Source organism: Dermacentor andersoni, chromosome 7 (genome assembly GCF_023375885.2).
Source record: "Dermacentor andersoni chromosome 7, qqDerAnde1_hic_scaffold, whole genome shotgun sequence".
Lineage (NCBI taxonomy): Eukaryota > Metazoa > Arthropoda > Arachnida > Ixodida > Ixodidae > Dermacentor > Dermacentor andersoni.
In genome coordinates, this window is record NC_092820.1 from 128284992 (window position 1) to 128310463 (window position 25472).

A 25472-nucleotide genomic window follows, 5' to 3' on the forward strand; every position below is an offset into this window, starting at 1 on the left:
TGGCGTATACCTCCAGCTAATCAGAAAATTATTTGGTTCCTTGAAATAACCTATATTAACTTGTACATTAAAACGTGGGTAACCCACAGCATTTCAGATACCGCTTGAACCGCGGCAGAAAGCAATGCAGATAAGCGGACATACATCACACTGAACGTGCTGTGTTTGCACATTTCCTTTGTGTCATTGTCTTTTACATCACTTCATCGTCGTGATTGTGCTGTCATATTGTACTTGTGTTTTGTACATGACATGTACAAAGAATACATACAAAGTTCTGCCCAAAAAGCAAAAGCCACCTTAACCTGAATAAAACTGCGTGTTTATTGTTCCTGTCTGAAAAAAAAAACAACTTGCATGGCTAGACACTAGAAATTGACAGACTAGAGGAAAGATTTGTTGAGAATTGGAATGACTGGTTGCTTCCAGATGCCTTCTGCTCTAGCTGAAAAGAAAAAAAAAACACCAATTGATTACGAATCTTCAATATTACCAACATAAGCACTAATATTGCTCAGTAGATGAAGAAATGTAATTGCAAGTGCTCTTCTCAAAACAAATGGTTTATACTGAGCCTGGTGGATATACGTTAATAGCCTTGTAGCATAAAAAGCTTGAGATGAAAAGGACCCATGTCAAATCATGCTTTGCGTGGAACAGCGAATGGTGTCACGTGCACATTATGACATTAAGAGAGATTACATCTGCTGCATTCAGGTAGAGCCGCCTCGATTACCTACTGCGGACCATAGCTTTCAACTTTCACTGCTCTAATAAGCAACTTTGCAGATTTCACGGATTTTAAAAACAATGAAGCACGCTTAAAGCAATCTCAAATCACTCACGTTTCACAATTTTGACGCAAAACAAGCAAGCCAGAGGTGCTGTCCAGATGACGAGCTGATACAACAATAAATATACAAAGAAAGTTTGCCTTGCACCAAAACACGTGTGCCTGTAAGCCCCTGTCATATATAGTTACTTGTGCCACGATAGAAGTATCAATGTGCAATATTCGTTTCACTAACGCAATTCCAATGGAATGTTATGGCCATCAGTGTATCAACAATACCATCCCAATCTTCTAAAAAGTTATAATTTTGCCCTGTGTTCAAACAAAAAAATTGTTCTTTTGTCATTCCGTGCTTTTAAAAGCAACCTGTAGTATTTTCGGAACGTACAGGAAAGGAACCTGCGACAACAATTGCGCATGGACAAATATGTGGCAGCTGCAGGCAGTACCACTTATTCTGTTCACTCCTTGACCTGAAGTTGCACAATCAAACATATACCAAAGCACGTTTTTCCAGATTGCGTTACTTCACTTGAATGTGCTTAATTTGGGATTTTTTTTAAAGAGAATTCAGCCTCTCCTAAAGTATTTTAAAGTAAAACTAATTTACTAACATTCGCAAAAATGAGCCCTTCTCATGGATTTTGGAGGCCAATGAGGAAAGAGCTATTTGGCCAAATTTGAACGACTTTCGTGGCAACAGAATGGCAGAAGTTTATGCTGTTAATAGATGGGGCGAAAAAATTAACTTCGGTAGACATGTGCAATGTTGCATTTTCAAAATTTTAATTCATATCGTAGCAGGGATACTCCCTGGTAATTAGTTGGAATTATTGATATTGGTCTGCAGTCTGTGACAAAATATTCTTAGAGCCGTAGCCACAACACTGTTTCTTTGGGATCTGGCCAAAATGCGGATTCGGCTAAATTCAGGGAACATGCTTCTTATTAAACAGATGCTTCTATACTTTTTATTGGAAATCCAGTTTTTGACCGAAACTAAGGTTGAATTTATTGTTAGGCTATTGGCAAGATGAAACTTTTTGATCAAAGTTAAAAGTGGTCACGAGACATGGCCAGAAGAATTTATCTGAACACGCCCTACTGTCTGCGGTGCAGGTATTGGCATTTGAATGGCCTGCACGAAGGCACCAGTTATGTTTTCTAGGGCAAGAAGGTAACGGTGTATGTTACCTAAGGCAATTAGTCACAGGGGTCCGGGATCAGTAGAAGAAAAGTTAGAGACTAACAATTGGTTGGAACACTTAAGGCACACGCTACTGAATCAAGACCGACTGCTTATAATTATTCTCGCAAGTATCATCATTGCTAACGTAACAGGCTGAAACCTGACACGATAAAAATGATCCTTGAGAAGTGAAGAACTGCTCAATAAGCAGTGGAACGACAAAAAAGTGATAAGCATGGCAAAGAAAAATGCAGTCGAGTACGGTAAAGAGCTAGACGCCCTGGTGTAATTAGGAAATCTGCAGGTATAGGGTCGAGTCAGTTGATGAAACCGAGACATAATTGTAGGTTGCTGGGAAACGCCTTGGTTCTGCGTATAAGAACACCGTTGTTAAATAAATATTTTGCGGTTGCTAGTAGCGACCTATCCCTTGTTCTTTGCAAACAGAGTGCAAGTCTCCGTTTCAGTAGCACTTTTTTCCGTCATGAACGTTTGCCAACAAGCCCAACTGACAGCTATGCTATGCAATAGGATGATGAACGTGTTTTGTATAACTTCATAAGAAAAGTAGACCTGACCGTAGACTCACTTTTGCATGGAAGTAAACATCACTAAATGGTCGCCGTGAACAGTTTTCTCCGACTCCTGTAGACTTTAAATACGGTTAACAGTATTTGAAGATTTGAACAAGGCCGGCGAGCAGCATGTGCTGTATGGCTCATCATTCAACTCACAGAAAAATGCAGCAGTGAGCAACAATCGTATGACTAATGACATTGAAAATTTCGTACAGTAATTATTTGTAAAAGGTTGTCAAACAGCCTGAACACAGTATGGACAATTATAGCATTTACTACGCAAAATAAAATCTACGATACAGCCTACCAAGTGCTGTATTAGTGTAGTGGTAGACCAAATGGTATCTCAGCAATGCTTGTGCCCTTCCAGGGAGAACAAAAGAAACGTTAAGCTCACAATGACGGCACCTAACTACATAAGCGTAACTGCCCCAGAACATATAGAGTTCTAACTAGATAGAGTCAACCCGTTTAACCATCTCGTAGGCATTCAATGACAGAATGTACTTTCATGGAGCCTCTAATCGATGAAATTCATGTTGTAATGCATACATGCTAGCCCACAGAATAAAAATTGCTGGTCAGAAAATTCGCAGTATAAATATATTTCCTAGGTACCACTGTTCACTTTTTGTAAAGTGCAGTAAGTTACTTTCTAGTCTCTAGTCAGAAGGTGGAAAACTTGGGATGCTTTTTGGTAAACAACTATCCTTGCCTCTACCTGTGCTCAGCAAGAGAAAGGTGAATTGCAAGTTCAGCTCTGATAAAAATCAGTTCATAACTGCGACCAAGCAAGTGCACTAATTGCAAATACAGTGCAATAAATGATTTCAAATTCATCGTCACGTAAGATTAGGCGTTTTAATTTTCTTTGTATTACACGAAAGACTGGCCAGAAAAAATATGGAAATCAGTCACCGTTGTTATCTGCAAAACAGTAGATGTAATAGTTTAAGATAGAGGAGACCCTCAGGTGGTGTGTTGCAATGTTGTTTTGACAAATGGTTTCAAGGAGCATCTCTCCTTAATCAGATTCGTCTAATCTTTACTGATAGTACATATGCTTCTTTACAGTTTTATGATGCGAAATCAACATGGCAGACGACTAGAGTAAAATGCTAGTCGAAAGTAAGTTTCTACAACCTCACACAATGCCTATGAGCATTGTAACATTTCCTTCCAACATGCTGCAGTGTTTTCACAGACATAGCTTCAGTTTCTCTATCTCAAGCTTTGGAAACAACATCGCATAATCATTGGTAAACAAGCACATTTCACGCCCTACCCCCACTGCACAGTCACTTTCTTTTACACGAACACGTGAATATATTCCCAAGCATGAATCTCATAATTGCAAGTTCTACAAGAATGTAACTATGCGATTACTAGGGAACAGCACGAAAAGACAGGAGAAGCCTAGAGAACACTAGCGCAAGCAAAGAATTTTGTCTTAAAACACAGATATATATATATATATATATATATATATATATATATATATATATATATAGACTAGGCTTGTTTTCTCCTGCGTAGTTGCAGCTGCAGCAGAGCGGGATGTAGTAAATAACCAAACAGTTGATGAACTGCTGTATGTGCATCTTGCTACACCTCGCGCCAAGGCTTGGTCCGACTCGCCTATTCGCAGAATGTACCCCGAGTGCCCGACGTGAAAAATAAAAGGAGAGTTACAGCTCTCCCAACGGTCTTTTTAAGACAATGTTTGACCTTGTGAATATGACATAACAGCGGCCACCCTATTGTAAGCGAACGTTAGACCTGGGTTTAGAAAAGCTTCTGCACTTGGTGATGCCTGGACTGGTGAAGACGATTTTTGGGGCTCTTGTGACAACGAACGTCGCAGCCAACGAGTGTGCTTATGTGGAACGCAGAATACGCTCCTTCAAACATGGGGCGCAGCTCCAGCACACATACCACTTACCAACGAAAACCCTGAGGTCTATAAATGGAAGATCACTGCCTAAATACGGTAGTTCTTTTTCCTATGGATGAACATATCTAGCATTGTAGAGAATACAGAAAAATATGACTCTACCTGCTTAGTAGCCTTACTTAACCTAATATATGGGGCAAAGTTGCCGATGAAGCAGAATAGCTTCACTGCACTGGATCCACACTAGCTAAGGTTTTACGATTACTCGACGGTGTTGACGTCCGTGAGAAGTCGCCAAGTAAGGATACTCAAGGGGTTGAGCCATTTGTTTCGTCTACAGTGCGAGATTTGTTCATGTAATCAAAACTACTGAAAGGCAAGTTCCAATATCTGAGCCTGAAGATGTTCTGCGCCGACCGTCGTGCTGGAGCCATGCCGCGCACTCAAAGTTCTTTTGACCGTTCCTATTAGCACACCTAAACACTTAAGCCTGTTGTTGCTTCAGGAACACCAGGGAGCACTCCCAAAGATCTGTTACCACTAGAAAGTGGAGGGAAACTGCTAGAACAAAATACAACTTTTGCTTTTAACAATGTGTTCACACTGCCTTTTGGCATGTGCTGCCGAGGAACATTGGACAAACGTAGGTGACGTCTCATGTGGCAGAACCTCAAGAAAGCCAAGGCCTACCACTATTTTACAGTATGTACAAAACGGCAGCCATCAATTGAATCTGTTTGCTGAGGGAGTTGGAACTATCTTTTTATTTTCAGGGCCACACATTCTGGGCACGTACAAAAATGTTAACCGAACCAGGCCAAGATGTTCAGTTTAGACCAAGATGTTTGTGCTGGAGTTCATTGGCAGTGCGGTTGCTGCTGTGTACAACATCTAGCTTCCGTGCAGGAGCAATTCTGTAGGACAAACACGACGACGACACAAGGACTATCTTCGGAAATACGCATAGGCCCTCGACCCAAGGTTGATGAACAACATAGCTATTGATACTACTTTGTGCAGTTGTACACCAAATTTTCAGCAACGAAGAATTCTTATGACACATCTTCAAAACACACGAAACTCGCGGAATCTCCCCCACGTATGCTAGCCTGTCATCACTTGATCAGCGCGGCTAATTGAGTTCTTCAGATTAACTGCAGAAACGTTGTGAACTGGGCTGGCTGGGGCATGTTTAGACGGGCATCGAATGGTGCTGCAGACAGGACAAAGTGAAAGATTGCTGTGGCCGTCACCTTCACTTCGTTGTAGCAGTGCCTCTGTTCATTTCCTTCTAAATATTGATATGTTTTGATGGCCCCACCACACGACACAGCTGCATGCTGAGGTTATAATTTTACATTGTTATGTTCCCTTTCAATGTCGGAGTTGACTACGTTGGCAAATCTTCACTTATTATAGTTAGCGGAATAGCGCTAACAGTGAGCTTAACAGTGGCAACTCTTAGTTACCATGTGGCCCATGCTTGACAGTGCTAGATGTCAATATGCAGGTGCTCTTGCATACCCACTAAGGCAACACTAGACAAACAATTATATTATTGGTGCACGTTTTATCTGTTGCCGGAAATGCTGAATTCCGGCGCTATTATTCTTTCTGAAACACCACTCAGATGTGGACCATAGACAAGCATGAAACAATATCGCTTTCAACACGACGACCTCAAGCTGAACCAATTGGTTGCCACAGAAAAAAAAAAAAAAAAACGTCAATTATTTATCGTTTAGATGCTTCTGCAAAAATTATTCCACTTGAAAAGGCCTCGTCATTCCACCAACATCTGCAGTCAATGTCCATTAGGACAGCATATGCAGGACCGATATACAACAGAATAGCACGGCTTACCAGAACAACGTGCACCAGCAATGGATTGCGGTGCCACTGCTATTTCAAGCCGCCCCCAAGGCTTAGAAATTGAACGCAAGGCGGCAGACAGACATCATTCACACCGCTACAATCGAAATACTGATATCAGTTATTTTCCATGCCGTCATCAAAAGCACATCACAAACATTATATACCGTTATACTGTTATACCGATATATCGTTATATACCGTTACACTGTTGCATATAAGCTCATCAACGAGCCGCGGTTAATGCTGTGAGACAGCTCACAGTATTGAATAAAGTGCCAATGGTCTTGTTCAACTCATTAGCCAAAAAAAAGAAATTTCAGGCACCGTCTATTCGGCAAAAGAGCTGAGATGTTGCACTGCATAACTTACAACAGTCACACGCATTGCATAATAAATAGTATAGTGATGCGTATAAACTGAAAATTAGTCTACGCAGCTCGAGGCAGTCAGTGTGAGAACTGTCTAACATCAGTGTTGACACAGCTTTCGATTTGCTTTTATGCTTGCTGCTTGTTTGCAGCATTTATAACTTTGGAATATTCATGATCCACGTTTGGCCCCGGCTATATTATGTCACGGTTACGTTCAGAATTACTTATCGCGTTCACTTGCTTTACAATTACGGCCACATATGGACAAAATTTACGTCAGTCCCGTCTCCCAGAATGCGTGAAATGCTGACATACTGCGTCAGAATGGTAATCATCAGCCTGGTGGATGTCAGAAGAAACAAAAATATACAAGCAACATCTGATGCAGATTGCCAGGTAGCCCAATAATCCATTTCATTTGCAACGGCTCTTGACGGGTATCAGGCGCATACTTTCAGTTGCGATCTGGCACGATTGCTCGCGCTCGATCACAATCGAATGGGCTCCGTGTGACACCCGTGTTACCTAACACTGCAGGTCGCACAAGTTAAGGCAGCATGCACGCTACACAATCCTTTCCTTGTAAGTTAAGGGCATGCGCAGGGAACGCGGTTGCTATGGTGTTAGGCTGCTGAACACGTGGTCGCGGGATGGAATCCCGGCCACCGCGGCCCGCATTTAGATGGGGGCGAAATGCGAAAACACCCGTGTACTTAGATTTAGGTGCCCGTTAAAGAACCCCAGGTGGTCAAAATTTCCGGAGTCCTCCACTACGGCCTGCCTCGTAATCAGAAAGTGGTTTTGGCGCGTAAAACCCCATAATATAATTTTTTAAATTTAGGTATGACACTGCTATTAGGCACTGCCAGCCATGACACTGCGTCCGAAGCTTAAAGGAAAATTATAATGGTGAAAACTTTCACGGTGACGCAGTGCGTTGCCGAATATGGCTATAATAGCATTGCACTGCGTCGAGCGACATTATTAAGAGAAACACCGATTTTACTTTATTTTGGAACGCCGTTAACACAGCGCTACAAATGCAAGCTGCAATGTTAACGTCAGTAAACCTGCGGCCACATACAGTCGCCAAAGAAGCGGCTAGAGGCGTCAACGACGCTGACATTGTCTACGCGTCTCATTATTCTCCATATGCAATCAACACACCAAATGCTATACCCCTCTATCACAGACTCGCAATGTCGCTGTATCAATCCTCATTGCCAAGCGCCAATATCGTTACAGGGCGCGCTCACAGAACACAACTGACCCTGTCATCGGCCATTGCGGTGCATTCCGCACGCGCGACGTGCACGAATACCTAACGAAGGACACTTAAATCACTTACCTGTTTAATACAAATGCGACAAGAATGCCATCTTTGCATGCGTCCATTTGCAATCGCTGCCACTCATGCTGTTGTGCCAGAAAATTACAACCCAACGTGTAGGCGCGCTGAATTAAGGGTGGTAAGCAGCACCGTCGCTAAAATTCCTTCTGTTCTTATGGCGTTTTTACTATTTGTTTGCGAATATTGTTGAAACAACGTTGTCCATGATGATATTATGTAACTGGTGGTGAGAGTACGCAGTGTCTTTTCTTTATATTCTTTGCGTATTGATTTTTTTGCTCTTAGCAAGTTTACTTCCCCAGCACATTAAATTAATGCAGTGTCTCCATGATTCAAAAAACAGAGCTGACGTCGTTGTTCTTACGTAGAATCCATTCGTGTTTCATGAAGCAGAACGGCGCACGTGATTTTTACATGGGTTTCGGCCGTAAAATAACGGAAATGTTTTACAGTGCAGCATCGGGCTGGATACCAGCCGCGTTGAAAAGACGACCCAGGGCTGTGAGTACACGCCATGAGAAACGATATTCTGAGGGATCCATCTGGAGGCAGCATAGCCGAATACTTCGAGAAATGAGGGTAGGCGTTCACGGCGGATGTAAAATGCTGCCGCATAAACGACTTCGTCGAAGGAGCACAAAGCGGTTTGACCTCTTAATGTTCCGACGAAGCGAATTCATCATGTGGCGCAATGACTTATAAGACATGGACCAATATTGATAGACACCATGCTAAGTTACAATGGTGGTTCTTTCGCGGTCGAGTAGATCAACAACAATACAGAAAGAACAAAAACGAATGTCCCTAAACGAGAAATATTTGGCACCGTAACAACAATCGAGCGTGTCACGGATATGGCGCAAGTGATCATCCCCTTTCTCAAATATATTACCGACTTGCTTATAACCAACACAACGGCAGCTGCGGTCTTATATAGCGCAAGGAACGTCCGAATACTAGAGGATGATTTCATAAGGTTTGTTTGGTAGTGACTGTGGTAAAAGAACAGTTCGAGTTATCTGGATACGTACTGGCCTAAGTGACCTCATTATCATACTGAGTATCCGCTGAAACCAAGCAGCAGCGAGAAACAAAGCAAGAACTTCTGCTGCAACTTCCTTCCCACTGTCATAGCACCCACAGAGATACAAATGCTTGCACAGCTAGCTAAGTAGAAGATGACATCCAAGCTAGCCAACCTGAAACACTAGAAATAGGACATCTGCACTAGCTGCGAGCATGCAGATACCTAAATCGCTATTATTAGATACCTAAAACAAGCTATTATTGGTGCACTCTGACCAGCGTGATGAGGCAGTGTGAAACTCAACTTCGCGATCTATTGCTTGTTGACCAAGATACCCGAAGATGGCGCAAGGTGTGCTTACTTCTATGTTTATTGGGTTGCTGCTTATTTCCAATTTATAGAAAGTGGCTTCCTTGGTTGAATTTCGTCAGTAGCGAAAATTCTTGAAGCAGCTTTTTGGAATTAATGAAGGACATGATACTTCAACGTAGTAGAATATTGTTATTTATGTTTTATATCGTAAGCCTCACACCATACACGCCTAATATTATGGTTCACTATGTTTCTTCATATTCAGAGATGGCAAATATATTTCTCCTCTTAATTATCATACTTGTCAACATGGGACCCACAAGTGCGTCAGGCAAGTGATGGTTATTGTTTTTTTTCCAAATTTATCCGATATTTGTATACTCGCAAAGCACGTAATGTCACCTTGACCCATGATGGTAACGGTACCCGAACCATTTGAAGTAACAATGAAGTCAGAAATCACATAAGGGATTTTGATTGTTTTGTTTAGTGGAATTGTGGAATATTTGAAGGTAAAGAAAATGAATGAGGTAGTAAAAATAACCTGTGCAATCAGAAAGGAACTCGCAACATTTGGATTAGCCATGCGATACTGCATCAATAAAGGATTACAGTGCCCCTCATGCTGCCACATATTACGGTGTTTGCGTGCAAGGTCAGTTCGAACAGTGTTAGGCAGAGCCCGGCTCACGGTCAAGGCAGCCGGTGTCTAATTTTGAAACCCCTATTCTTATCGTTCATTGCATGCCAACTGCCTCGAATTTGGCAGTCATTTATGCCGCGAGCCAGAGTACGAGGGCATATTGGCAAGTTGCATTGTCCTAATTGCGCGAACGACATATCATATGTGTTTAAAAGGACCTCTCAAGTTCGCCAGCTTGGTCGTGACTCGCGCGCGGTAACACTCCCAGGGCTCATATTGCACACAAAGAGGAGGAGGCAAAGAAGAAAGAAAAGGCAGAGAGGTCAACTAGACGTGCTTCCGCTTTGCAACCATACGCGGGGCAAGGGGCTTAAGGGATGAAAAGAAAGAAGACAGAGGCGGCAAGGTACTGCCAATAAGAGCACGTGCGCTTGTCCATCATGTCACGCCTACAATCGCTCACTAAGGCCAGTCATATTCATTTTCCTACATTTCAAAACTTTCTAACAATTAAATTATTAAATTATGGGGTTTTACGTGCCAAAACCACTTTCTGATTATGAGGCACGCCGTAGTGGGGGACTCCGGAAATTTGGACCACCTGGGGTTCTTTAACGTGCACCTAAATCTAAGTACACGGGTGTTTTCGCATTTCGCCCCCATCGAAATGCGGCCGCCGTGGCCGGGATTCGATTCCGCGACCTCGTGCTCAGCAGGCCAACACCATAGCCACTGAGCAACCACGGCGGGTACTTTCTAACAATTACCTTCATGTATGCTTTCCTGCATTGTCTGTTACTTCGCATGCTTATGATTAAGAAAAAACGTGAACAACTAGGAGTTTTTTGTTCTTCATGGTAACGGCAACCAAAGAATTTCTGCCATCACTAAAAGTGCGTCTTCATGAGTGCCGGGACATGTGCCTTTATTTCTTGTAGGAAATTATAAAAAAATATGTTTGTCAGTAATGAGGTGGAACAGCAACAATGAAATTGACGGGTTTTTATACTATCATCCAGCCACATATACCATGATACGAGCTTGAAGCTTGCAGATGAAGGCTTTGGTTTTGTGGCTGAAGAGCAAATTGTGAACACGTCTTGTTATGAGAATGTTTACTGTTGTTTAATATAACGGCCCACTATGTATAAATCGCAATGTTGCTGCCATGCAAGAAAGTTGTTGCAAATGAAGTTGCCATCATTGGGTACAAAAAATAATTAATCAGGTCCTTTAGAGCGGAATGTCATGTATTCTGTATAATTCAGCCGCTGTTGTTTAGTGGCTATGGTGTTGGGCTGCTGAGCACGAGGTTGCGGGACCGCATCCAGGCCACGCCGGCCGCATTTCGACTGGGGCGAAACGCGAAAATACCCGTGTACATAGATTTAGGCGCACGTTAGAGCACCAGATGGTCCAAATTTCCGGGGTCCCCCACTACGGCGTGTCTCATAATCAGATCTTTGTTGTGGCACGTAAAACCCCATAATTTTTTTTGTATTCTGTATAAATATTAGGGTGAAATTAAAGGTAATTGTTGGCGGCCTCTATTACCGTAATGTGTCGCAATAACGCAGGCAAGGACTCATTGGGCTTCGGAATAGCTCGAAATATTTCATTGAGCGAGAAGAAAGGAAACTGAGAGGCCCGATTGTTATTAATCGTATTATAACAAGCCAATGAAGTTTGCTGGCACGACATGGCCACAATTAGTACCTGACTGGGGTTGCTGGAGAAGTATGGGAGAGGCCTTTGCCCTGCAGTGGGCGTAACCAGGCTGATAATAATAAAAATAATAATAAACAAGCCAACAATGACACCAAGGACAAAACAGGGAAAATTGCTTGTAATTACTAAATGAATTAGAGAAATGATAAATATAAGAAAAGTGCGTTAAAAACAACTGGCCGCAACTGGTATGGGAACCCCCGTTTTCGCATTACGCGCGCGATGCTCTTGCCAATTGAGCTACCGTGGCGCCTTCTCCTATCGGCTTTCGGGGGTATTTATGTTTTACTACTAGAACTAACCCGCGGTTTGGCAGCGCCACCACACCACCATGTGGAATAGCCTTTCTGCTGCAGGAGTCACGAGAACGTGATCGTTTTGGGTGAAGGCAACTGGCCAATAAACCCACACATGCTACCTGAAGGCCTCAATATTGCCGGATTTGAAACCCTCATTATGTGATGAACGAGAAGAAAGGGAACTGAGGGGCCCGATTGTTATTTTAGTAACACAGGGTTTTAATTAATAAATTTAACAACAGGATTCTGCGAAAAGAAAAAAAGAATACCGGACACTTATACTTGCTGTACGTAATCTCAAAGTGTGGTATATTCACAATACTTCACGCATTGCTCGAATATTCCAGCCGATCTTTGATTAAATGTAGCGACATATTGTATTTGTATGAATTTAAGAATACTTTTGCAAGTAAACTTAACTAGTCTGGTATTTCAGTTTTCCATTGTTATTCGCTTTTGAGGGGTTGTAGCCTAGGCAAAAACGTTGTAGCCTAGGCAATAATAATTTTGAAGGCTAAGATTCTCAGACTCTTTCAAGTTCACACACGTCTGATGGCCTGCCTTGTAATCAAATAGGTCCTGACAAGCCTGAACCTTGCGGCAAGACTGTTAGTCATAGCTGCCACAGGGGTGAAAAGGCGGTCTGCTTGTTTCGGGCAAACGGCGAAGTCTTGATCACGTGCAGTAAGTGCATTTTTTATCTGAAAAGGTGTGTGCAATGTTCCTCTTATGCACACAACTGAGTGTGTTTTCCAGAAATGAAGGTATGTTAGAAGAAAAAGGTAAGTATACATTGATCCTTTCGTGCGCAGCATCCAAACTGTTCCACTCCTTATCGCCCTATTTGTCCTTGATATACACATATTTTCAAAGAAAATATATTATTCAATCAATCAATGAATAGACATGCCCAGGAGCAACCCTAAGGTCTGGGCTCTTCCGCAAGGGTGAAAAAATTAAAGACAAAAATACAAATAAAGAAATAACACATGAAATCTAAAACGTACATTTGAAAAAGAACAATTTACTGTCAAGAGGCGTTATAGTTCAGTTGATAAAACACCCAGATAGCAGAGTACCGCAGCGAGAGGACAGAGAGCTTCGGCAATTACAGGCGCCAGGCTTTCAGCCACTCGTTGTCTTCGTCTCTCTCGAAGCAGTGCCTGCTGCTCGTTCTTCTCCATTGCATTACAATGAAAAAAAGAAAGACTGATAAATACACCGATCAATGCATGAGAGCAAATAAAAATTAAACTATTCAATAGAGCCTGTAGTGAATTGGCTGAGAAAAAACCGAGAGTCTGCAATACTGATGCACTGGTAATGCAATTGAAAATATGCTGTAAAGCTTAATAAGAATACATGGTGCCAAATCAAAAGGAAAAGATGCATGTACCGAAAAGCCATACGTGCATAATTTTGGCAGATAAGTTACTAAAAAAAACTCTTTTCTATCGATAGTAGGAAGGCAAACAAAAAATGAACGGGACATTAGTGAGCAAGTGCAATGCAAAATGAAGCTGTACAGCTGGAAATACACGCGTAATGAAAACGGAATAAAAAAAAAGGGAAACAAGTCATGCAAAATAAGTATACACGCAATGAACCAGGAATATCACACGTAGAAGGAAAAAAAAGCCGCAGAAACATTAGACATATTGCCAGACCAGCAGAATATGAACTAATCACAAGACCAAAGAGAGCACGTTGATGACTGTGATATTCTTATGGAGAGATCTACAGAAAATGGGTTTTATTTACTCTATGTGCAAGGAGACTGAAAGTTGGGCTGCAACAACATAGATGATGGACGAGAGGCCTCACTTCGTCATCCTGTTGTCCGCTCTACATTTCAGCACCATCTATAACCGCATGGCAACTGCCTCATAACACTATCCTCCGGTGGCGAAAGCACCAACTCGGTGAATGGGAACAAAGTTGCATGAAACTATTAGCACGAAACGTATTAAGGGGTGTCCGAGACACCATAGGGCTTGAGATGGACAACGAGGACCATGTCCATGCAGCGACGAGCAGATTATGACGAAGGCAGCAATGGAGGGAGTTCATAAGTTACATCGATCATTGGCCATATCATAAGAAGCCAACAAACACTGACACCAAGGACAACATAGGGGAAACTACTTGTGCCTAATAAATGAAAATAATGAAACGATAACTTAATGGAAATTAAAGTGGATGAAAAAACAACTTGCCGCAGGTGGGAACCGAACCCACAACCTTCGCATTTCGCGGTTCCCACCTGAAGCCAGTGAAGCCACATGAAGAAGCCAGTCCATCATTCGTTAGAATGTTGCTGGGACATTGCACAATCCAAATGACATAACCTATAACTGGTAGAGCTAATCTGGTGTTATAAAGGCGATCTTCTCCGGTCTTATTTGTCAACGGCGATTTTCCATTAGTATTAGAAGGTCTATAGATGAGAAGCACTGTGCGCCATGCATAGAGTCATTGGTGTTGTCGATTCGAGGCAAAAGGCATGCGTCCTTATTAATCTTGTTTAGGTGCCGATAGTCGATGCAGAACCTCCAGCTTTTGCCTTTTTTTCCGACAAGCACCACAGAGGAAGCTCAAGGAATCCTAGATGTGTTGATGGAGCCCTGGATAAGCATTTTTTTAACCTTCATTTTTAACCTTCGTTTTAACCTTCGTTTAACCCTCGTTTTCTTTAAACCTTCGTTTAACCTTCGTGGCGTTAAGTCGCGGATTCTCGGTAAGGACGCCTATGGATGGAACTAGCCTTCCCAGGGTAAATGCGATGAGTCACAACTTTTGTGTGGTTCGGTTGGGGCGAAGCGAAATCGAAAAGGTCCCTGCAAGTGGCTAGCAAGCGACGAAGGTAGCTAGACTAAGCACACGAAAGGTGTGGGCAATAACTGCGTCAAAACGGGCGTCAAACGAAGTGCTGGTGTCAGGGCTTTCAGGAGATTGCGGGACATTGATAGTAAGGGCCAGAAAGGGGCTCGTGCGCACCTAAAGGCGCTATGCTTCCTAGTGTGATACCTTCGAGACGTAATTGTGGTGTGCGTCCATAATTTCAAACAGGGATACGTGCCCCGTTCGCAGAAACAGTCATGACGGTATGAGGGAGAGCTATACGCCTTGTTAAAACAGCGACTAGGGAAGGAGAGCTCACGTACTCAGAGTCACAAACCACGGGATCGGAGTTCAGTGTGACCTACGTCGCCGTAGCTGGTCGAAGGAGAACAAACTCAGTGACACATAAGCCCGTGGGTGACTCGGTGGTGAGATCGGGTACAGAAGGGCGTTACAACTGCAGAAGGCCAGAAGAGCAGTCGATGAGGGCAGAATGGGTACTCAGGAAGTCATGGCCGAGAATCACTTCATGTGGATCCTAGTCAGAATGGCGAATAGAACTGAGGCCTGGTGGCTAGCGAAGCTCATATGCCCAGTACACATGCCAACTGCGCAAAGTGTACGGCCATCGGCAACAAGAACGACAGGTGACATCGCGGGCGTCAGAACCTTGTGGAGACGACGAGAAAAATGAGGGCCCATAACCTATAAATACACCCCGTGTCTATGAGCGCCGAATTCGGCACGCCGTCCACTTCTACCAAAAGACGTGGTCGGGTAGGCATCGTCAAGACAAAATTTCTGGGCCGGTTGGCCAGTGCTTATCCCCTCTGGGAGCTGCATTGGTCAGTTTTCCGAAGAAAGACGGTGGCGGTATGGTGACAATCGGTGAGGGCGAACGGCAGTTTTGTGGGAACGGTGCGCGGTGGTTGTAGTGTGGAGTCAGAGCAGCAACATGAAAGGGCGAGGACTGGCTCTCTCCCGCGGCATATGTGTACGCAGGATGAGTAGACGAAAGCCGACCATAGCGAGAATGGCGAGAAATATGATCTATCCCATTGCAATCACAGAATATTCACACGAGTAGTCGTATATCTTTTTCGGGTGACCGCTTTTCACCATATAACAAATCTTATCACTCAGCGGGCACGTCATGCGCCCGCATGTGGGCGCATGACGCATGTCCGTATGTGTGCATGACGCATGTCCGCATGACGCATATTCGCATGCCCGCATGGCATGCCCGCATGTGGGCGCATACATGCGGGCGCGCCCCACGCCCGCATGTATCGGAAGTTTCTTGAATGTTATCGATTGTTCTTTCTACTGTCTGTAGTCACCTATCTTGTGTATTCTGATTGCATGTGCGACACAAAATGTGTAGAACTTTTTTGAAGACACGTGGAAACCAGCGATTACTCTGGAACCTTCGATGACTCATGTATCAAAGCTGACGCGCTGGACCCGCTGATCAGATTTCGACGATCGCCGTCTGTGTTCGCCGCTATCGTTGTGCTATAAATGCAGCTTGTTCTTGTGGGCACAGGTCCGCCCAATAAAGGTTAGTTTCGTCTTTTACAGCATTGCTACTGTGCTCTACCGTTACTGCCATGTGACATGTGGTGGAGGTGCTTTGCGTTCATGTACCGGGTGCCCCCACAAAGCTGTGACCTAAGCCAGAACGCGGAAGACAACACTAACCTCGCCAAGAACCAGTGAGGTAGCCGCAGGCTACGAGAATGCCCCCCGAGCACGGACGTTTGCCTGAGGCGACAAGGAAGGTCGTCCCCAACGCAACCGCAATGGCAGCCCCAACGTCCCCCGTCGTGCAGCAACAGCCTAGGGCGCCACCGACATTCCATGGATCATCAATTGAAGACCCGGATAACTGGCTGGAAACATATGAAGGGGTCGTTGCATTCAACAACTGGAACTCCGACGACAAGCTCCAGCATGTGTGCTTCGCATTAGAAGACTCAGCCAGGACATGGTTTGAGAACAGGGAATCAACTCTGACTACATGGGAGCTGTCCCGCAACGATTTCCAGCGCAAAGAGCGAGCCTAAGCTCTACAGGAAACCGGCATGCAGCTGACGAACGAGAGCACCGCGATCTTTAAGGAGGAGATGACTCGCCTTTTCCGAGGTGCAGGCCCAGCCATGCTGGAAGAGAAAAAAGTTCGCTTTTCGATGCGTGGTTTCAAACAAGGTCTCTCCACCAAATCGATACGTAAACCACCTAAAACTTTTGCCGAATTTATTTCCGAGGCCACAACAATTGAGAAGACATTCAAGCGTACGGAAGCGACAACCTACCGGAGGCTAACAGAGCGGTCGTTCGCAAGGAACTGTAGAAGCTCTTTCCAACAGCGCAGCATCAAGTGGCCTCAATCGCCAGCATCGTCAAAGAAGACGTTCATCGATCGCTTGGAGTTCCTGAGATGCAACAACAATCACCGCACCCCCCCCTCCCCCCCCAGCCAGAGACCTAAGCCGCCGTCGCCCGCTGTCAAGGTTCCCCTCCGCGACCACCCCAGGGCCCTGTAACAAGGCAATTCTATCGTCAACCGCCGCCTCAGCCAGCACGCCCACCCGTCGTCCAGCGCAGCTACGCGAGAAACACCGACACTTGGCGCGCTCCCGACCACCATGTGCTATGCTATCACTGCGGAGAAGCCGGCCATATCTACCGCCGATGCTCATACCGTGACTTGGGACTGCGAGGGTTCACCGCCAACGCGCCGTGTCCACAGCTTAAGGAGCGCCCTCGTGATATAGTCGACTATAACACCACCACTCCGTGGAGCCTTCGACTACCGTCCCATTCGCCGTCACCAGGCCGCTACCTGTCACCGCAGCGCCGTCCATACACTAGACTTAGGAAGGAACAGCGCCAACTAAGACGATCACAAGCGGCATAACGATAAAGGACAAGTGCCACGTCATGTGTCCGTTCTCCCTCTCGTGATCGTCTTAGGTACGCACCATCAAGCCCAAATGAATGGTGTCCTCATCCATACACTAGCCCAGCCCTGGGCCGGTCCGTCAGCCCATATCCGGAAAACTGAAAGCAGCAACCGATGGAGGTGCAGTTTCTGTTTGTCGAACTGACGAAGATCCTCCGCCGCTGAAGAAGACGCCGAAGAGACTATCTCGCCGACATATTAACGACACGCTACCATCCCGACGAAGCCTGGAAGCAAAGAATGCAGCGATCAAATAGCTGACGACGTCACATATCATTCACACGTCAGCGCGACGCAGCCGTGATACGACGCAAAGGCCTAACGCCAACGCAAGACAAACGACCGACATCGACGTGCTTCTCGATGGCCACGCAGTCACCACCCTAGTGGATACCGCAGCAGACTACTCCGTATTCAGTAGATTGTTCACCACCAAGCTGAAGAAAGTCAAGACTGCATGGGACGGCGCTCAAATTTGGGCAGCTGGAGGACACCTCCTAAGCCCGTCGGTTATCTGCACGCCAACAACTACAGTTCATGATCGGACCTAGCCTGCAATGCTTGTTGCCATCCAACAGTACTCGCGAGACGTAATTCTCGGCAACGACTTCCTCAATCAAGACTGCGCCAGCATGGACCTGAGGTCGAAGTTGATAACATTGTCCACAGACCAAGCGATACCGACGGAGATGCCTTGCAGTCAGCGTGCATTGAGTGTACTTGAGGACCATATCAGCATGCTGCCTTGTTCCAGCATCGTCATTTCCGTGTGCAGTGAAACACCCGCATACCTAGAAGGCGTCATCCAGGGCGACCAACGCCTGCTGCTCGACCGCGAAATTTGCGTCGCAAGAGGTATCGCGCAACTGCACGGAGGAAAAGCGAAAGTGACGCCTAGAAACTACAGCAAGGAGTTCAAGCACATCATCAAGGGCATGACGATCCCATACATCGGGGAAATTGTGAAAACGAGCAATGTATTTGTCCACTCGGATTTTGCCGTATCTACCCCATCGACAATAGCTCTCGAATAAGACTTCGACATAAATGCAAGTCTCCCCCTGAGTTAGCAGACACAGCTCAGAAGTCTTTTCAGCCGACACAAAGACTGCTTTTTGACGTCATCGAGGATTCGACAAGCATCAGTTACAAAGCATCGCATAATAACCGAAGAGTGTGCTCGACCACTCCGCGAAAGCCCTGATCTAGTTTCGACGCGAGAACGTGAAGTTATTAGTCTACAATTAGACGATATGCTTCAAGATGACATCATCCAACCGTCAAAAAGCCTGTGGGCATCTCCCGTATAGTCTTGGTCAGAAAAAGGACGGAACCCTTCGTTTCTGTGTCGAGTATCGTTGACTGAGCAAGATCACGAAGGCGGACGTATACGCCCTCTCACTAATAGACGACGCATCGGACCGGCTCTGCAACGCTAAATACTTCTGGTCGATGGACCACAAGTCTGGCTACAGGCAAATAGAAATCGGCGAGAGAGATCGCGAAAAGACCGCCTTCCATCACGCCAGATGGCCTCTATGAACTCAGGGTTATGCTACTTGGAATGTGCTCGGCGCCTACAACGTTCCAGCGCGTTATGGACACGGTTTTATAAGAATTGCAGTGGGAAACATGTCTTGTTTACTTGGACGACATCGTCGTCTTTGCCTGAAATTACGGCGATCATTTCAGGCCGCTCACGACCGTACTAGAAGCCATCAAGTCATCAGGGCTTACTCTCAAGACGGGAAAGTGACGTTTCGCTCACGATGAGCTGCAGTTCTAGGCCACGTATTCAGCAAATCTAGAGTCCACCCCGACCCGTAGAAGGCAGCTGCCGTTGCAAAGTTTCCGCAGCACATCGACAAGAAGGCAGTGCGTAGATTTGTTGGCGTGTGTGCCTACTACAGGCGCTTTGTGAATGACTTTTCACACATCACTGAGCCACTGACACATCTAACTAAATGTGATGCCGAGTTCAAGTGGGAACCGCCGCAGGCCAACGCATTTTAACAACTGAAACGACGCGTGCAGTCACCACCGGTACTAGCGCACTTCAACGAGGCCGCCGCTACCGAAATCCACAATGACACCAGCAGCTTAGGCCTCGGTACCGTCCTAGTCCAGAGGAAAGACGGACTTGAATGGCTGATAGCTTACGCTAGCCAGTCGCTGTCAAAAGCGGAAGGCAATTATTCTATGACCGAAAAGGAATGCCTTGCCATCATTTGGGCTACAGCAAAACGCCCATGTATGAAAGCCTCTAACCGTACAGCTAGAATAGAACTGACAGAACTTTCGAAGTTAATCAACAAGCGTATGAAAGCAAACATAAGTATAATATAGAAGAATTGAACATGCTCTCAGGAATGGAGGAAACCTAAAAGCAGTGAAGAAGAAACTAGGAATAAGAATCAGATGTATGCGCTAAGAGGCAAAGCTGGCAATATCATTAGTACTATGGATGAGATAGTTCAAGTGGCTGAGGAGTTCTATAAATATGTATACAGTACGAGTGGCGCCCACGACGATAATAGAAGAGAGAATAGTTTAGGGGTATTTGAAATCCCATAAGTAACGCCTGAAGATGTAAAGAAAGCCTTGGGAGCTATGCAAAGGGGGAAGGCTCAAGGCGTAGACGAACCGTATGCAAAAATACTGAAAGATATCTATAGCAGCTCCACAGCCACCGTAGTCCTCCATAAAGAAAGCAACAAAATCACAATAAAGAAAAGAGTCAGGCAGGGAGATATGATCTCTCCAATGCTATTCACAGCGTGTTTACAGGAGGTATTCAGAGACCTGGATTGGGAAGAATTGGGGATAACAGTTCATGGAGAATACGTCAGTAGCTTGCGATTCGCTGATGATATTGCCTTGCTTAGTACCTCAGGGGACCAATTGCAATGCATGCTTACTGACCTGGAAGGGCAAAGCCGGAGGATGGGTATAGGAATTAATCTGCAGAAAACTAAAGTAATGTTTAACAGTCTCGGAAGAGAACAGCAATTTACAATAGGTAGCAAGGCACTGGAAGTGGTAAGGGAATACATCTACTTAGGGCAGGTAGTGACGGCGGATCCGGATCATGAGACGGAAATAATCAGAAGGATAAATATGGGCTGGGGTGCGTTTGGCAGGCATCCTCAGATCATGAAGAGCAGGTTGCCATTATCCCTCAAGAGAAAAGTGTATAACAGCTGTGTCTTACCAATACTCACGTACGGGGCAGAAACCTGGAGGCTTGCGAAAAGGGTTCTGCTTATATTGAGGACGGCTCAACGAGCTATGGAAAAAAGAATGATGGGTGTAACGTTAAGGGATAAGAAAAGAGCAGATTGGGTGAGGGAACAAACGTGAGTAAATGACCTCTTAGTTGAAATCTAGAAAAAGAAATGGGCATGGGCAGGGCATGTAATGAGGAGGGAAGATAACCGATGGTCATTAAGGGTTACGGACTGAATTCCAAGGGAAGGGAAGCCTAGCAGGGAGTGGCAGAATGTTAGGTTGGCGGATGAGATTAAGAAGTTTGCAAGGACAACTTGGCCGCAATTAGTACATGACCGGGGTAGTTCGAGAAGTATGGGAGAGTCCTTTGCCCTGCAGTGGGCGTAACCAGGCTGATGATGATGATGATGAATATGATGATGATTAAAATTCTGCCATTCAAAGTCGTCAGCGACCATCACGCCTTGTGTTGGCTAGCGAATTTAAAGCAGCCTTCAGGATGGCTGGCGCGGTGGAGCTTCAGTCTGCAACATCACTGTAATCTACAAGTCCGGACGAAAAGACTGATGCCTAATGCCTATCACGTGCCCCCATTGACACGTGCCACGAGAGGACGAGGATGAAGACACCTTCCTTGGAATAATAAGCGCGGGAGACTTCGCTGAAGAGCAGCGAAGAGACCTGGAGCTAAAAAGCCTAGTCGAGTATTTCGAAGGGAACACCGACGCGCTTCCTAGCGCATTTGAGTGAGGTTTATTATCGCTATCTTTGTTATCGCTTCAAAGCAACCTACTCGTAAAGAACATCTCACCAGTCCGCGCCAGCTACCTTCTTGTTCCCGTAGCGCTGCGTCTAGATGTGCTGCACGCACTACATGAGGATCCAATGGCTGGGCGCGTCGGAATTTCCCGGTTGCTATTGAAGATACAGGAAAAGTATTACTGGCCGCGCCTGACCGCCGACGTCACCCGTTACGTCAAGACATGCCGAGTTATAAGCGACGCAAGGCAGCACCGACAAGGCTTGCGGAATTACAACAGCCGATCGAGTCTCTTTGCCGACCTTTTCAGCAGATCGAGATGGTTTGTTGGGACCCTTTTCTTCGTCAATATCCGGAAATAAGTGGATCATCGTGGCGAAAGGCTGCCTCGCCCACTTCGCTGAAACGAAAGCTCTGCCGAAAGGTAGTGCAGCTGAAGTGGCGATATTCTTCGTCGAGCTCATCCTGCTGTGACATGGCGCGCCAGAAGTCCTGACCACCGACAGAGGAACGGCTTTTTCAGTGGAGCTCACCCAAGCCATTCTGCAATACAACCATACAAGCCACAGGAGGACAACTGCCTACCCCCTGTAGACGAATAGTCTTACGAAGTGCCGGAATACCCTCGCCGACATGCTAGCAATGTATGTCGACGTCGAACACAATACCTGGAATGCCATCCTGCCGTACGTAGCGTTCGCTTACAACACAGTGGTGCAAGAAACAGCCGATATAGCGAAGTTCAAGCTGGTTCAAGTGAAGTTCAACCCCCCCTCCCCTCACCGACGAAGATAATCTTGACGTCACCACCTTTCAGCAGCACGCTGAAGAAGCCCGACAGTTCGCCCGCCGGCGGATCAATAACCAGCAGGGGACCGACAGCGGACACTAAAACCTTCCACGACGCTACGTCGAGTACCAACCCGGCGACCGTGTCTGGGTTTAGAGCCCTATACGCCGACGAGGAGTTAGCGAGAAGCTTTTACGCGGCTATTTCGGACCCTACAAGATCATCCGACGCATTCGCGCACTCGACTGTGAGGTCGTGCCAGACGGCATTTCGCTATCAGAGCGGCGCCGGTCACGACCTGAAATAATTCATGTTGTGTGGCTTAAGCCGTTCTGTCAGAGCAAACGAACTTTGAGACGTCGCATAGCACCACTTTGGACTTTCTTTTTCGACTGTATTACGTTGGCGATAGGGGTGAAATGCGAAAACACCCGTGTACTTAGATTTAGGTGCACGTTAAAGATCCCCAAGTGTTCGAAATTTCCGGAGTCCTCCACTACGCCGTGCCTGATAATCAGAAAGTGGTTTTGGCACATAAAACCCCATAATTTTTTGTATTACGTTCGACTTTGTTGGTTGTTTTGTTACTGTTTAATACGTGTCCCTTCGTTTTTTTTTTTGCTCTCCTGTTATGTTTGTAGCATCGAGATGATGCTTTTGGAGAGGTGGCATTGACACGTGTACTTGTATATCTTTTTCGGGTGACCGCTTTTCACCTTCTAACAAATGTTATCACTCAGCGCAAGACACCCTCGCATGTTTTGGAAGTTCTGGAATGTTATCGATTGTTCTTTCTGCTGTCTGTTGTCACCCAAGCTTGTTTATTCTGATTGCATGTGACAACCGAATTGCGTAGAACTTTCTGGAAGACACGCGGGCACCAGGGATTACTCTGAAACCTTCCATGACTCATCTATAAAAAAAGCTGACGCGCTTGACCCGCTAATTACAATCGCCGACTGTGTTCGCCGCTATCGTTGAGCTTCAAATGTAGCCTGTTCTTGTGGGCACAGGTTCGCCCAATAAAAGCTAGTTTCGTCTTTCATAGTATTGCTCAAGTGTTCTTTACCCGTGACAATAATAGCTTGTCATGTGGGCGCCCCTGGTTCGGGTCACTATATATGAGATACGTTGGTTGAAAGTAGGGAGGTCTAAAGAAATTGTTGACCTTAAGGCTACTTACACCCCACATGGGACAGATGGCTGCGTTCGCCACGTTTTCGTATAGGACAGCTTGAATCAAAGATGCTACCGGACGGGGCTTGTCGTAAGAACGAGCCTGAGGAACCGATGGAGATGCAGCCCCAATCTCGCGCCGGACACGACGCAGTGAGTTTTCGGCACCAGGAGGCTGGGCGTCTTTACACGATGAGGTAGTGGCGGTATTAGGAAGCCAAACGAATTGTTATAAGACAGGATGACTCCGCTTTTTCTAAGCGTCGACACTCTCTTATAGTGCCTTCTACGGTCGAGCAGTCTTTATACACGAATAAATTAAAGGCGTAGGCGGCGATGTCTTTAAGAATGTGGTTGATTTTGTCAGTTTCCGGCATCGTGTCGTCAAGCCGCCGACAGAGTGCTAATACACCAAGGAGATACACCTCGGTACATGACGTAGGGTTGAGTAGATGTTCGGGCCTTGCACGACAATGCCTTCTTGGGCGACTCAGAGACGTCCAACTGGCTTCTTAAAGAGCTCCTGCAGTTTTTGTTCAGGTGTCGTAATTGGTCAACTCCTCCTTTTGTGTTTGGAACCAAACACAGGCCGTTCTCCTGAGGTAATAGATGTTAGCCAGCATTATAGACGGGTCCCCCATCGGTAGTTATTGCTTGCTGGTTCATACTATATTAACCACTCTTCGACGTCCATGGTGTCAGTGCCGGAGAAGGAGCCAGGGTCTCGGAGTTGGGCCAAGACAATCGGTGGCGCGGTAGCCGAAGCCGAAGCTACGGTTTTCTCAGCCGGCATCATCGAATGGCCCACAATTTGTCCGCTGCGATGGCTTTGCCATGTACCCCGCACCTCCACCAAGATGTTACGGGGACAACTGCTGAAAAGGGGGTTTATTTACACTATGTAGAAGGAGACTATAAGTGAGGCAGCAACAACAAAGATGGCTGACAATTGACCTCACTTCGTCTTCCTCTTGTCGCTCTACACTTCAGCATCTTTATATCCTGATGACATCTGGCTCATACCAATAGTAATGAAAATAGCATTCGTTCCCCACTTCAGCGTCATCAAATCCGTCCGTCCGTCCGTCCGTCCGTCCGTCCGTCCGTCCGTCCATCCGTCCATCCATCCATCCATCCATCCATCCATCCATCCATCCATCCATCCATCCATCCATCCATCCATCCATCCATCCATCCATCCATCCATCCATCCATCCATCCATCCATCCATCCATCCATCCTCTTATGCCGACCCAGTGACTCAAGTGGCCTACATGCTTGCGCCATGTGCATCTGGTCGTCATGGCGTCCTGCTCGTTCCATTGTCAACTTTCCGCATTCCCGATACTTTACTCTTGTCATGTCGTCGTTGCCACACCTTCTACCCAAACTCAGTGACCCAAGTTGTCTAACAGCTTGGGAGAATAGGTATACTCTTCCGGTCGTGATGCCGTTGGGGTTGTTGCACCGCCCTCCGTCCTGCTTTGTCAAGTTGATGGCGTGACGACAGTATGACGGGTGTCGGATGACAGAGTCGTTATGGATTAGTTGCCACATGACCATAGTGATGCCGTCGTGATCGCTCAATCCCCATCAATTCAACTTCATGATCTGACTCGTCATGGTGTTGTGGTGACGCCTGGGCATGGCGT

General features: G+C 45.8%; 1 long non-coding RNA gene across 2 annotated transcripts in view; it reads right to left on the reverse strand.

The window, feature by feature from the left end:
* Positions 1–300: 300 nt before the first annotated feature.
* The window catches only part of LOC126533840 (uncharacterized), a 59365-nt gene continuing 34193 nt past the window's right edge, over positions 301–25472 (reverse strand). Inside the window, exon 6 of one of the 2 annotated variants that reach the window (XR_011895531.1) lies at positions 301–445. This is a non-coding gene — a long non-coding RNA (uncharacterized lncRNA). Of the gene's footprint in view, positions 446–13066; positions 13236–25472 lie in introns of those variants that run through there. The other variant, XR_008612934.1, reaches the window with a different exon arrangement.